A 15298-nucleotide genomic window follows, 5' to 3' on the forward strand; every position below is an offset into this window, starting at 1 on the left:
AGGCGCTTTCACGCTCACAGGTTTGCTTTGGTCGGGTCTAATACCCCTTTCTCCCTCTGTATGTGTATGTATATGTGTGTGTGTGTGTGTATGTGTGTGCACACGCACGTGAGCATATGCTTAAATCTGACTGTATGTGTGTGTCCTACTCCCCACTTCTTTGTTTCTTTACTTTCTGTTTGTGTGCGACAGTTGTGTGTTCATGTTTTTGTCATGCAAGTGTGTGAATACGTGTGTGAATACGTGTGTGTGAATGTGTGTGTGTGTGTGTGTGTGTGTGTGTGTGTGTGTGTTGGCTCTCGGCGGCACTGATAAACCCACTTAGACTCTCCCCTGATCTGTTCGCTCTGGGCTGGCAGCCCCCTGCCTCGGCTGACACACACACACACACACACACACACACACACACACACCACGCAGAGCCCTCTGCTTTAGCTGCTAGCTGATCTGTGACGGCCTGCCACTCAAACGCAGCTCCGTTGAGACACTGCACAAAGGAGGAGAGGAGGCTGGGAGTGGAGGGAGGAAGGGAGGAGGTGATGGTGGGGTGGAGAGAGAGAGACAGAGAGAGAGGGGGAGAGAGAGAGAGAGAGAGAGAGAGAGAGAGAGGAGAGAGAGAGAGAGAGAGAGAGAGAGGGTATCAGTGTCTTTCTTTCGGGTGCCTGCTAGCTCCCGCTCCATGGCTGTCTCCTTATCTCACTACTCCTCACTCTCCTCCACCTGACTGGCTTTGGCAGCGGCTCTTCACTACCCAACTCCCCTCCCCTTTTCCTCTCCCTCTATTCCCCCCATCTCTATTTTCCTCCTGTCTTTATTTCCCTACCTGACCAAATGCCGGTTCATCTCTCTCATTTACTTCTCCAGATGGGAAGATGAAAGAGAATGGAAAAAAAAGAGAGGCAGAGCACGTAATTTAAAAAAAAAAAAAGCACTGTATGTAAGAGAGAAAAACATGTTTTGACACAGAAATATATTGATATACAGTGAGAGAAACAGAGGGAAGAGGAGGTGAAGACCGAGAGGATGAGTGGTGTCTAGGCTGTATCACTGGAATGCAGCTAACAAGCCATCGCCAGCAGCTCAGGACTGGTCGTGCTGTGCAGCTCTCAGTGTTTGAGTTTCTACAGCAAGCTGGTACATCTACTACCACACAAATAAACAAAGGTTCGCTGCAGACAAATCACAAAATGTTCTCACTTCTAGCAGTATCTAACCATGCATGTTTTGGTTTTATTTGCCCAGGTTTTAAAAGTCCAGTGTGTGGGATCCAGGCAAATAAATAGTCAAAATAATTTATACAATACTCATAACTATGATTTCATGGGTTTATAATCATGTGAAAGTAAGAATTATTGTGTTTTCGTTAAATTTGAATGAGCCATTTATGCAGGTCCTCGCCCACAGAGTCTGCTATGTTGTTTCTACAGTAGCCCAGAATGGACAAACTCAACACTTGCTATAGGGCAATTCGCATTTTCACGTCGACAGTTGAGTTCTCCGTTACATTTGGCACACAGGAAACATTATAGCTTAAGTTTATTTGCACACAATTAAACACTACATAAAATCCAGATAAATGAAAATAGAAAATGTATCAGGAGAGGTAAAGTGGAAATAACAATCAATAACAAAAAAGAATTAAAAACATAAAGAAAACCCTAAAACAAACAGTTAAAACAAACAAAAAACTGACATATTCCAAAAAAATACAACAAAAGTTCTGCAACCTTACAACTAGATGCCACTAAATCCCCCACCGGAGACCTTTGAGCAACAAGTCCTCCAAATTAAAAGAAAAAAACCCCTCTGATCTGTCCATGCTCTCTCTAACAACACATACAAGCTTTTTCTGATCTGAAATCACCATTTACATGTGCCTTGCAAAACAGCTACAAATCAATACTAATTTTTTTTTTTTTTTTTTTAATATTTGTATGCTTTATTATTATTTTACCTCATCACATTGGCCTATTGTCTTCTGATTAAATTAATAAGTAATTCTTCTCTGGATTTTTTTAGCAAGTTAGCAAATATTCTTAACTCATTCTTTTATCATTAGACAATATTTGTACTTTTGGCGTTGTTTTGTGTTTCATCTGAGGGAAGGGAGGATATTTATTTACTGGTTAGATGGAGGGAGGTTTACTACAGTTCATTTACACAAACTACCCACACTGTTTTGATACAAAGCTGGTTGGAAATGGGAAAAGTATCCTTTAAAGTGTCATATACTCCCCTCAGGAGTTGGTGAAGCCAAAAACAACATCAAACTTAATGTCGCACAGTGTAGCTGCATTAACCTTATGAGATTGCAGAAATCTCAGTCTGCAGGAGGCTTAAGTCAGTGTCCCACTCCAGTAAAAAATCGTCCATTCACGTCACTGCTAACATGGTCGCGATAAAAACTATTTAAGTAACTACAGAAGCTTGCTGTGCTGCCCCCAGGAGGCCAAAAAATCTATTAGTGCAAGTTTAAGGGAAAATAAAAAAGGTGGTACAGAAAACTGTGAAGTCGGTATTTTCCTCGCCAGCATGTAGCTGGCAAATCAACACTACAGCAGCTTCTGCCGCTGTGTTTCATTAAGGTGAAGATTGTGTGAAAGTGAGAAAACAGTGCGTGACAAAACAATCCTGATAGAGGAAGCTTCTATATGTGGCGGACCAGAGGGAGAGAGATAAAGGAGAGGCACAGAGCAGGAACGCAAGGGACAAATAGAAATTGAGAAACAGAAAAACAGGGCCGTGATCCCCAACAAGCCGAGACTAATGACAGCAACAAAGTTGGCGATAAGATTGAGGTGGAGTAAAGAGACAAAGGCAGGAGTTTGTGGGAGGGAAAGAGCGTGCTCAGCAATATGGATCCATAGCCCTGGGTTAGTGAAGACGGAGAGAACTCTTCATCAGCACCTCGACTGCTGCCGATATCGCTGAGTCATCATCTCCCTGATACACAGCTGCAGGATAAAAAAAATAAAAAAAGCCTCTAACATCATCACCTCCATTATCACCAACAGTCTCTCGGTTATGACTACACAAGATCAAATCCATCATGTGTGTCATTCAATGTTGAGAGAAAGCCAAACTCTTTTAGTTCACTTTCTGAATGAATCAAACTGTTGGTAGAGTTCATCCCTTTAACTATTCTTCCTGAAGCCTAGTGGGAGACGCCTGGAGCTGTTGGGCATCTTTCCCAGCGCCAGCCTCACACCTGCCCCCGGCAAAAACAAAATAACTATGCAAAACTCTCTTTCACTCTTGCGGGCTCCCTCTCCTTCCTTGTTTCCTCTTTCCCTCTTTCAGTTTTTAATTAAACAGAAGCAGAGGGCTGAGAAAACCTGCTACTAATTACACAGCCGCTGCCTCTCTCTCTCTCCCTCTCTTTCTCTTTCTGTTTGCTTGTTTCCCCTCTCTCTTCACTCTCTCTCTCTGCCTTCCCTCCTCTCTGAGCTGGGCTGGAGCTCCGCCAACAGCCTGTGGAATCACTTACCAGCTACCACGACGGGGGAGAGGATGTACACATGTCGACGTGTACGCACACACAAATGTGAGAAATCACACGTTGGCACTAATGCGCTCGTGCACGGATGCAGACAAACGCAAGTCAAAAATGACTTGCAAACACACACAAGGCAGGTCGAACTCAAGACATCCTGACACGCTCGTGCTTACCCATTTAGCGCCTTTGCTTTCCCACTGTTGCTGTGTGTGTGTGTGTGTGTGTGTGTGTGTGTGTGTGTGTGTGTGGCAGGCACGAGGGTGATCAGCTCCCTAATGAGAGAGAACAGTAATCATATTTCACACTGACACAAACACAATCACAACATCTGTATCTACTGTGGCCCGCCCTCTCATCCCCCCTTCTGATGCACAGTGCCCCCCCCGCCCAGCCACCCACATCCCCTCACCCCCGCATCCTTCACCTCAATCCCCTGCTTCCTCTCGTGTCCTCGCCATCATGTTCCTCAGCTTTCTCTCATCCCTCTCCTCTGTCAGCACATTCGCAAACAAAAATGTTGGCATTGTATGTTTCTCTAGACAATGAATACTTTGTATTTGCACATTTCATTCATATCATATCCACGTTTTTTATGTGACGTAGTGTACGAGCTGACTTTGTCATCTGGAGGTGGAGGAGACGGTGGATGGGATGACGCCTAGGCAAGACATCTGCCAAGCTGCAGACCACTTTTCGAGGCTAACAAACAAAATGATTCCATTTCAGTGTCCAGTTGCGGTTTTACAAACAACTTTTAAGGCACTGAACACCGGTGATAGTATCATGATCAAGCAAAACCAACAAACAGCAAAAACAGTTGTGTTTTAGCACCTTGTTTGATTTTTCCAGCGGCTTTTTAGCCACCAAATGTGGGAATATTTCGCGACCTGTTTGCGTTTTCCACCAGGATAGTGCCAAGATCAAGCAACTGTTTTTTTCAGGGACATCGCTGCATTTTCTGCAGATAGTGCCACAAAAGGCGGTTATTTTGACTGAAATGTTACCGGCTGGGATGATGCCACAGAAAGCGACAGACTTTCACAAAGACATCTTTGTGTTTCCTGACAGGATAGTGACACGAAAAGTGGCCATTGGGTTTTTACAGAGACATGACTGCATTTCCTGCTGGGAAAGTGCAACAAAAGCAATCTGTTTTTACCAAAATATTGCTGCTTCACCTGAAGCAATAGTGCCACAGAAATCAGTCCTTTTTTACTAGACATCACTGTGTTTCCTGCTGGGAAAGTGCCACAAAATGTGATTTTTTTTCCACTGAAATATTGCTGCGATACCTGGTGGGAAAGTGCCGTGAGAAGCAGTAATTTTTTTACTGAGACATCGTAGTGCTATCTACCGGGATGGTGCCATGAGAATCTGTAGTTATTTTAATCAAGACATTGCTGCATTTCTTGCTGGGATAGTGCTATGAAGAGCAGGTATGCCAAAACATGATCTTTCTTTACCATTAGTGGTTTTTACTGCTGGTTAAGTGTCTAAAAAAGCTTTTTTTTTGGTTTTGTTGTTACAGTGACATCACTGTGTTTCTTGCCAGGATTGTATCACAAAAGTGATTCTTTGTTATCAAGACATTGCTACGTTTCCTACTGAGATAGTGACACACTTCAGCTGGTTTTTAAAGAGAAATTCCTGCTTTTTTAGGCCAGGACAGGCAAATGTTTTGTACAAAGACATTGCTGCTTTTCCTTTTGGAAATGTGCCCTTATTTACACAGACATCACTGCGTTTCTTGCCAGGACAGTGCCATGAAAAGGGACCCTGTTTTACCACGACATCGCTGCCTATCCTGCAGGGATAGTGCCATGTAAAAGTGGTTGTTTATTACAGAGACATTGCTGCTTTTGCAGTGAGGATAGTGCTGTGTCAAGCACTTGTTTTTTCTTGAGACATCTCTGCATTTCCTGCCAATATGGTGCCAGGAAGAGCAGCTGTTTTTTACACAGACATCGCAGCATTTCCAGCCAGGACAGCGCAACAAAAAGCGGTTGCTTTTTGCAGAGACAATGCTACATTTCTTGGTGGAATAGTGCAATGAAAAGCAGGGATAGTACCATGAAAGCATGCATTTTGAGCCAAAACACAACCATAACCAAGTGTTGTTTTTTTTTTTTTTTGCATATACATAACTATGTTAACCACAGCATTAGGAAATATAAAATTTCAGTGTATCCACCACATAATACTGCAGAAATAAGGTATCTGTGCTTTGCATAAACGTACAATACTAACATTTTTTTCTGGAGATTGGGTTGCCTCTGTCCTCTTTTTTTTTCTTTTCTGGAGTGATAAAGCAAACACTGAATACAGAGAGATAGAAAGCTTGAGAGTGACACCCCTCTCACCCGACTCTGCTTCATCTCTCCCTCTGTCTCCCCTCATCAAACTATGTATCTCTTTTCTCCTCTTTTTCCCTCTCTCTCCTTTCCATCTTAATACAGCGTGCTCTTATTTAAGCCTGTGCTTTCAGGGGGGGAGTTGGCGCCGACACTGTAATTTAACAACGGGTCGTCCAATCCATCACACGGACAATGTACACACACCGCTGCCGTGCATCACCTGCAGGCGAGTGTGTGCATCTGTGGCTGCGGTGTGTTTGAGTAATAGAGAGCAAAAGAGTGAATTAGTAGGAAGCAAAAAGGGGCAAAGGAGGGGAAACAGAGGAGGGGGTTATAGAGAGGAAGAAGGGGGAGGAAGCGACGGCAGAGATAACACAGAGTGTAATATAAAGGCGAGGAGTCACAGCCAAAGAGGAAACACACAATAGTGGCTGTGAGCACTGTTGGACAGAGCAGGCGGTGATAAAAACAGGAGTGGTAGCTTGATGATAGGAGGTAGAGGGAGCAGATAGAGACATGCAGCTTTAGCTAAAGTAGCTGGACAGCAGGAGTGGGCGGGACACAGAAGCCCCCTCTGCCGCAATCAAGCCTCTGTCACCATCTGGACGCCATTTTAAAACCATCAGCTCTGGCTCCCCATGTAAACAAGGGCGCGACCCCAAACATGCTCCCCTCTCTAAATGGGCTCTTTCTGGCAGCTGCAGACCCCAAAATGGCTGACCTTGCGGGGTGAGAATTGGAGCCAGAATGGCTGACGGACTGTATTACAGGGGAGCGTGTTCTGGTCTTCATTACTGCAGCGTTTCTGACTGTGTACAAAGAGATTTTAGGCTGTCATTTTTCCAAAATGTGTTAGTAGTGGTGAGTTAAGCATTCCAACACCCCCAGGTGACTCTGAGGAAAAAGGGGGATGCATGGGGTGTGGTGAAACTGAATTTTAGATATATTGCAATCTGGAGACGAACAGGCAAGATAAGGAAATGTGATGGATTATCAGGACAACTTGATTAATTACAGATTTTTAAAAAGAAGAATTGAGTATATATTTATTTGTATGGACATATAATCATTAAAACAAGTGATTTAAAAGTGGAAACTAATCTTAAATTTTAATGCAGTCTGATCCAAATGTTGAACCAAGTCTTTCCATTTGGCCAGCAATAACGGTAAGGGCTGCAAACAGGGGCATACATTTTGGGGTGGACACATGGGACACAACCCCCAAAAATATTTATAATATGCATTTGTGTCCCCCATTAAAACAATGGGTCTTCTACACATTCTATACATTTAAAGACATTTACAACATAAATTGAGGCAGAAAGCGTGCATAAAAATTCACCAGAATGCAGGAAATTAATTGTTTGATGCTTGAAATTTTCTTTACAAGGACAAAACCCCCTGATTCATATGCGATGAATGATGAAATGAATTCTATGTCCTTGGCTGAAACTTAGTTAATTTTGTTAACAGTTAAATACAGACAGTTGATCTTTCAAAAAAACAAATCTAAAACACGAATTGCCCTGAAAAAGATAAGTAAACATAACTATTAGCCTTAAGTTGTTAACCTCTTGGTAATTTAAGACGAATGGTTATATTTACTTATCTTTTTCAGGACAATATGTTTGCTAGATTTTTTAAAGCAAGATTAACTTTTTACAGTTAATCTGCCAACAATTTTCTTAATTTGTTGATAAACAACTGGTCCATAAAATGTAAAAAATGGTGAAAAATGGCCATCACAATTATCTCAATCCAGGGGCGTAAATACAGACAGTGCAGGCAGTAGTTGCACTGGGGCCCAGCGGGGGGATGGGGGGGCCCACAGGAAAGGAACGAGCTCTTCAGATTGCCACCTCAAACATACGAATGTGATTAAATTCATTTGGTTCCATTTGCTATTAATGCCCTCAAAAAGACAACCCCTCCCCCCTTTTTTCTTTTTGGTAAAGGTATAGTTAATGACAATTGTTAAAAAAAAAAAATTATATGCTTGTTTTAAATGAACTATGAAAATATTAATAAACTATAGAAAAAAGAAAACCTTTTCAGTTAAATTAATCATTTCATATTTTCTTCGGTATTTTTGTCAGATATATAGATTGCTTTGTAATATGTAAACTGATGCTTTGCATTGTAAAGTCTATTTGATTATGTGACAGGATGATCTGATATACAGTCGCTAGTTTTGATGCAAAATCCATCAGTAGGGACCAGCATAATTGCGTGCACTGCGGCCTGTCGTGACTACTTTACACCACTGTCATCATCACAATTTCTCAAAGCCCAAAATTGATGTCTTCTGATTGCCTGTTTTTTTCTGACTACAGCTGTAAAATCAGGGAATATTTAATTTGCAGTAACAGAAAAACAGGATATGAAGTTAGTAACATTCAGTTCACTAAACAAGCTAAAATGCAAATAATTAAAATATATTTCTTTAAAAATCAGGAGATATTTAATTTGCAATCATAGAGGACTAGGGAAACTAAAAGATATTCAAATTTGAGAAGCCAGACACACTTTCCCTTCTCCTTAAAAATGATGTATATGATGATTTCATTACTAAAATAATTGATTAATTTTCTCAATCTACCAATCAAGGATTTTCGCTAATAACAGATAAACAGGAAGCGAGTTTGGTGACATACAGCTCCCTAACAAGCTAAAATGCAAAAAAATAAATAAATAAAAAAATAGATTCTTGCTTTCACAGGTCCAACTCAGTCTCGAAAATAAGTGTTAGCAATTGTTGCCATTCCACTAACAGGTTAACTTTAATTGGCATTTAGATTAACGAAACAAATAAGCAAACACGGATCATGAATGGCAGATTATTGAGAATTATGATGTGCTTACATGGGTGAGGGACAGAGATAGAGAGATAGAGTCTATGACAGTGAAAAACAGAGGGAGCGTGTCAGAGGGATGTGTGTATTCCTGTGAGGGGATTGTGTGCGTGTGTGTGTGTGTGTGTGTGTGTGTGTGTGAACATGTGTGTTTGAGAGCAACACAAAGAGAAACAGTTGAAGATCTGATGCAAAGTTCAGACACACGCACACATGCGTGCACGCACACACACATAGGTGCATATCGCAGGCAGAAGTGTGATAATGACATGGAAATGATATGGTAATGATATGGTAATCTGGCAACATTATTCTGCCCACCAGAGACTAGGAGGGAGAAGAACCTGCCACAAACTACACACACACACACACACACACACACACACACACACACACACACACACACAAGCACATGCACGCACACAGGGATAAGGTGAAATCTATGGACTGACATGGCTGAGGAGAGTTAGACCAGTGTGGGGGCGGCAGGGGTTGGGTAGAGGGGTGTGTCGCCAACATGTTGATTTTCAGAGGAACTATCTTTGGTTCATTACACAAATACACATTTTAGCTGTAAATTGCAATACCACAAAGTGCAACACTTATTAAAACTTACAAAAGAAAATCAATGCTGTGCTGTGGAAAACCAATTCTACAATTAAGAGTTTGACAAATGAAAAAAAAATAAAAATGTTCTAAATGTTCTTAAGCTTTTCAGCCAAATTACTTCTAACGACAACAGATCAAACCTACAATAAACTACAAAAAGATAAGCTCTTCTGAATAGAAATTTTATTTAATTTCTTTTTTGTTAAACTATGATTTTGAAGGTAAAAAATTAACCTATAAGCTCAAATCTGATATTTATAAACATATAAAGAGTAGAAATATTATAGAATAAGTTTGAAATAAATCTAAAAACAGACCCACAGCACCAAAATAGACAATTTGACCATAAAACTGTGGCCTATTAATAGACCTTTTATTACACAGGCTGCAACTTTTTACATTGAATACAACACTGCCACCCTCTGGATGATCCTATACACTGCAATATTTATAATGTACAGTAAACCAGGGGTCTCAAAGTCTTTTTGGTTCATGGGATACACACGGCCAAGTTTTATCTCAAGTGGGCCAGACCAGTAAAACCATTGCCTGATAACCTGGAAATATTCACAGCTCCAATGGTTTCCCCTTTCTTTTAGTGTGAGGAAACATGCACCAAAGGTTTTCACAAGCCAAGTTTCAAGGGACACTTCACCATTAAGGATATTATTTGTATGTCAGTTATCTACCATGTGTGACATTGATATTGTGGAAAAAAATGTGTGTTCTTTAACACGCCTATACAGTAAACAAAGAGTCCAAGAAAGTTCTTGGGAAATTGAAATCACAGGGTTTTGCCTTTAACAACAACAAACTATATGAACCTGTGTTACATTTCATTCGTGAAGACAACTTTGTTTTTCTTGCATGAGACAAACAAGAAAAACAGCTTTCTTCAGAAAAATTGTGAAAGAAGAAGACAAAAACTGAGAAAACTGATGATGTATTGAAGTCATAGGGGTCAGTGTTTAACAACAGCCAACTATATCAAATCAAAACATCTGTTTACAAACTTTCACACAAGTCGTGCAGTATAATCTAAGTCTCATTTATCCAATCGTATGCTAAGTACTTCCCAAACAAACACATATTTTTGTTAAAACCAGAGTATATAAAACTGAACTGAAAGTAAAACTTCTCTTTGCTCTCCTCAAAGCCAGACTTCATCGACAAAAACGGTAATTTTACCTCACTGAACATGCTACTGCTGCTTCAATCAGTCAGTTTGTTTGTGTTATTCTGGGATTTTGGTGAGTCAAAACTAAGCCCTTTAAAAACCAAAGTCATACAATATGCTCAGCGCTACTTCCTAAACACGTGTTTCCTAACACTTCCACATTAACTAGGGGCATCAAATTGCAGTGATGCCTTGTCAGGCAAGAGAAGGGGTTTAGTGCTGCCTGAGCACACAGAAACGACACTCCGCTAAGAGAGAGGATTCAAATTTATGCTGTTCAAATTAAATGGTTGAAATGAAGATACATTTTTTTAAAATACCTGAAGATCAACTCATTACTAAAAGAATATGTCTTCCAAGAGAGACATGGTGGAGTAGTAAAAGTTGTCATATTGATATTTAAGGTGTACTGATGGATTCATGTAGTCATCTCATGCATTTAGTAACATTACAAGTAAAATTTCCACCGCCAGTCGGCACAGTTAATTAAATCATGTTTTCTAAGTCTGCAGCTGCTGCTAGAGGCTGCAAAACATCACATCATTTTATTATTTAATAATGTATGAAAAACTTGCCACAATCAAGTGTTGATTCTCTACTGACCAATGAACAGACGGCAGCGTTTCTAGCTCCATCTTTCAGTGCTGGATTAGTGTGCTAGGTACCCAAACAGAGGGGTGGCAAAAAATGGGGCCGATAAGGAATGGTTCCATGGGTATCATCCACAACTTTTCACAATCAAACCGCAAAAAATTGGACAAAACCAAACTGGACTGAAATGAATCGACCTGCAAGTGTTCACTGCGTTTACTGAGCAAACTCTATTATAATGAGAAATACCACAAGATGCTCTGGAAAACAGCTAATAAAAAATTTCTTTTGATGAAATAAAAAATAAAGCTGCTTCCAAAGGTAAAACTTTTGCTTAAATGTTGTCACACCAGTATCACCATTTCTTATTTCCTTCCCTCTCTACCTTTCTCTCGGTTGTCAGTGTTTCCCTCGCCGCTCCCCTTTAAGTGGCTGTGATTGACAGGTGGGCTATATCCATGCAATATCACCCAGCGCACGTTCCTATTCCCTCCTGGAGCCTTCATCCACCGGTCAAATTAACCTTCCGTGCCAACGGGAGGGGGCCCTGCGTGGGCCAATCAGCAGGTGATTAGGCCGGGGGTGGGAGGGGTGAGGGGTCACCGCGATGGGGCCATCGCAAGCCTGATTGGTTTCAATCAGCAGCCAGCCGCAAGGACAGCTGGGAGCTGAGCCGCAGTGAGCACTAATCAACGCGTCCCACAGTGAGGCATGAACAGTCACCACACACACACACACACACACACACACACACACACACACACACACACACACACACACACACAAAAGTAGATTGATGTTGGTGTACACACACTGACAACATGGACATCACTGTGTGCACACACTCACACAGAGACGAGAAACACACACAAACACACACAGCAAGACACTGGAAGCAGAAATGAACAGTCAAGACCACAACAGATAAACAGAAAATCCCATAATGGAAACGAGAGAGAGGCAGGGACACATACTCACAGCAGCCGCAGAATCTCACAGTAAATTGAATGACTAATTGCATTGGATTCGTTAATTTGACCACTGGCACATCTGATAGGCCCGTGACATTGGTTAGCAATGCTCTGTCCTACAAACCACAACAACACCTCGTCTATGATGTCTCAAATGTGGAACAATTCAGATTCTCCCCGCTGTGTCTTATGCTATGCTAATTCCTGTTCAAATCTAAAGGACGGCACTGACCAATCAGGGATCAGATGAGATGGGAGAAGTCACAAAGAGCATATTATAGCTCCTCTTCAGCGGGTTGAAAGTGGAGAAGACACGCTGATCTGCTCTGGTTTCTATTTATGAAAGAGTGTTTCTGACTTCTTCGGGTGGGAACATCGAGAGGAATGTCTGCAGAGCTGCAGGAGGAGGATCTGAGCGTGTTTTCTGTACACTGTATTAACATTATGAGGTGATTTTTCCAAAGGAAATGTGAAATTATCAATATCGTTTCAACAGAGCCACCAGCTCTTGATGTTTGCCCTTACATGTCATTGTGTTATACAACATGCCACAGTTCCTCATCTTTTCTTCTCTTTTTTCCCCCTCAAGCAACACAAAAATCAAAAGCAGAAAAGCATTATTCTTTCATTATTCAGAATTGAAACATAAATAAGAGAAACATTTTTAATTAGTTGTCCAGCCCCATTAATCAGTTCGTGTCTTTATGAGAGTTGAAGATTTGTTTGAATTGAAGAAAAGTTTGGTTTGAAGACCAAAAATGAACTTTTCGTGACTAAAGTTCATGCAAAATCATCCTGACCAATTCTCAACCATCACATATATGTAAATAAAAAATAAACAATCCACAATAAATCAAATTAGTAATGCAGTTACTTCACAATAGGGCACTGGATCTTAAACAGGGGGCATTTTGTACATTTAAGATAGAAGACTGATGCAACTCATGTCTGTATGATGAATATAAGTAAATAATATATAGTGTAATATGTAAACAATACACAGGTTCAAGCCCGTTCTGGGCCAACATGACGCAGCAGCGAAATTGGCCAAAATCAAAGCCACAAGCAGCAGGAAGCTTCTTTGGGGCTTCACAAGTAATGTTAGCTGGTTTATTTCTGTCTAAAGGAGTGCGACAAACACACACCACCATTAATGTATGCAGCACTTAGTTAGTAGTAGGCGTTTTTTAAGCGATCCGTCACTCTTGTCAAGATTCTTTCAAGGCACCAAACGAGTGTTTTTTAGCAACCTATCACAGTTTAACAAGAGTCCTTTTAGGAATCAGACATGAGTGTTTTTTTACGGACACGTCACTGTGTTTTTAAGCGACCTGTAGTTGTTTTTCCAGCAACTTTTTAGGCACCAAATGTAGGTGTTTTTTAACAGCCTGTTGCTGTTTCACAGGAGGCTTTTTAGGCACCAACATAGATGCTTTTTAACGATCTGTCACTGTTTTCAAGCTGCTTTCAAAGCATAAAAAAATGGATAGTTAGGCACAAAATGTTGGTGTTTTAGTGACCCATCACTGTCTTTCAAGCAGCTTTATAGGCACCAAACATGGGTGATTTATAGGGACCCATTGCTGTTTTTGCAGCAGCTTTTGAGGCAACAAACATGGGTGTTTTTTTAGTGACTCGTCTGGAGACAGTGCCAAGTGTGACATTACTGCTTGTATAGAGCCATAATACGCAGGTATTTTAAACCAAAAAAAGTCTTTTAATAACCACAACTAACAGGCTTTTTTTTTTTTTTAGACCTAACCACATGTTATTCACAGGATTGTTGAACCAGAAAGAAATGCAAAGTTTCAACACATCTGCTACATAACATACAAATATCTGTGGTTTGCAGTATTTAAAATGTAAAATGCCACATTTTTTATCTGGCTATTGGTTTACATGTGGAGTAATACATGTGGAAAATGACATGTTGTCTTTCTTCTTAGTAATATAGACAGGCTATTCCTTTAACTGCACAACAATTATTCAGCAAAAGGTGAGATTATCATACCAAATGTTTAAATAACTGGCCAGTATGCTGTAGTTTTTTGTGGTTAAATTCAGGTGACAGTTCAGTGCAACCACACCTGATGACAGCAGTATAATACAGTACATGAGTCTCTGAAGCATCCAACACAAACTTGGCAAGAGGAAGAAAAAGCAGGGTGTTTCCCCAGAGGCTTTACTCAAGGAAGTACAGAAGCCCGCTCTTCCACCCGTGTGCAACTAGTTTGTTGAGTCATCTTTTATGTTTGTGTGTCTGTGTAATTAGTGTTAAATTCACACCCTGTACACTGAAGATTCAACCGAGTCGCTGAGAGCAGCCTCGCATGCTGTAGGTGCAGCAGAGGCTCCAACAGAAATGACCACAGCTGTTTTTTTTTAAATTGTGTCAGAACGAACTCTTTCAACTGAGGGAATGCAAAATGAGAAAGTGAAAGAAAACTTTTGTCAGAGTAACTTACTAAACTGAGCTAATTTTATGTTTTCAAAACAACTCACAGGATGACCTGGAACCAATTATTCAACTTATACTCAGTTAACTTAAGTTTTTGAGGCAGCAGGAAAAAATATATTTTAAAGTTAAACTAGTGTAAAATGTTTTTGTTTTTTTTAATGCACACATTGTGCAGTGTTGGAGAGCAACTTCATACAATTCTGAGGTACTACTTCACCTAGATTTAAATTTTAAAGTTGTACTACTACTCTCCATATTTTCAGAGGGAATTATTGTACTTTTCACACCACTACATTTATGTGATAGACTCCTAATTCACATTTGGTAAACAAAGTAATTCTCTTAACTGTTATTTATTCATTATTTTAATTATTCTACTTTGTTTTATTGTATTTACTCTTTCTAATATGTACTTTACTGTTTCTAAAAAAAAAAAAAAGTAGCTCCTTTTGCCCAATGTAATATTTTCATTATTTTCTGCTGTTTATATTTTTGCAAAGCACTGTGTCACTTTGCTTTGAAAAGTGCTATATAAATAAAGTTATTATTATTATCATTATCATTATTTTATTTAATACTATTTCTGTTGTTATTGCACTACTATTATCAGTATTAATACCATTTTGTTGGTGTTACTTGAGTACAGGACTTTTATTTAGTGGAAGGAAACTCTTTAATTTACACCTACTCGTTCAAAATAAGTAAACATTAAGTAAACAGTAGAAACAGGGGGAGGTCCTTACCGTTTTCAGCTCGAGGACGGATCGGAACCCCGAGCACGAGACAGTTG

Source organism: Plectropomus leopardus, chromosome 16, assembly GCF_026936395.1.
Source record: "Plectropomus leopardus strain MGB_pleo_1.0 chromosome 16, ASM2693639v1, whole genome shotgun sequence".
Taxonomy (NCBI): Eukaryota; Metazoa; Chordata; class Actinopteri; order Perciformes; family Serranidae; genus Plectropomus; species Plectropomus leopardus.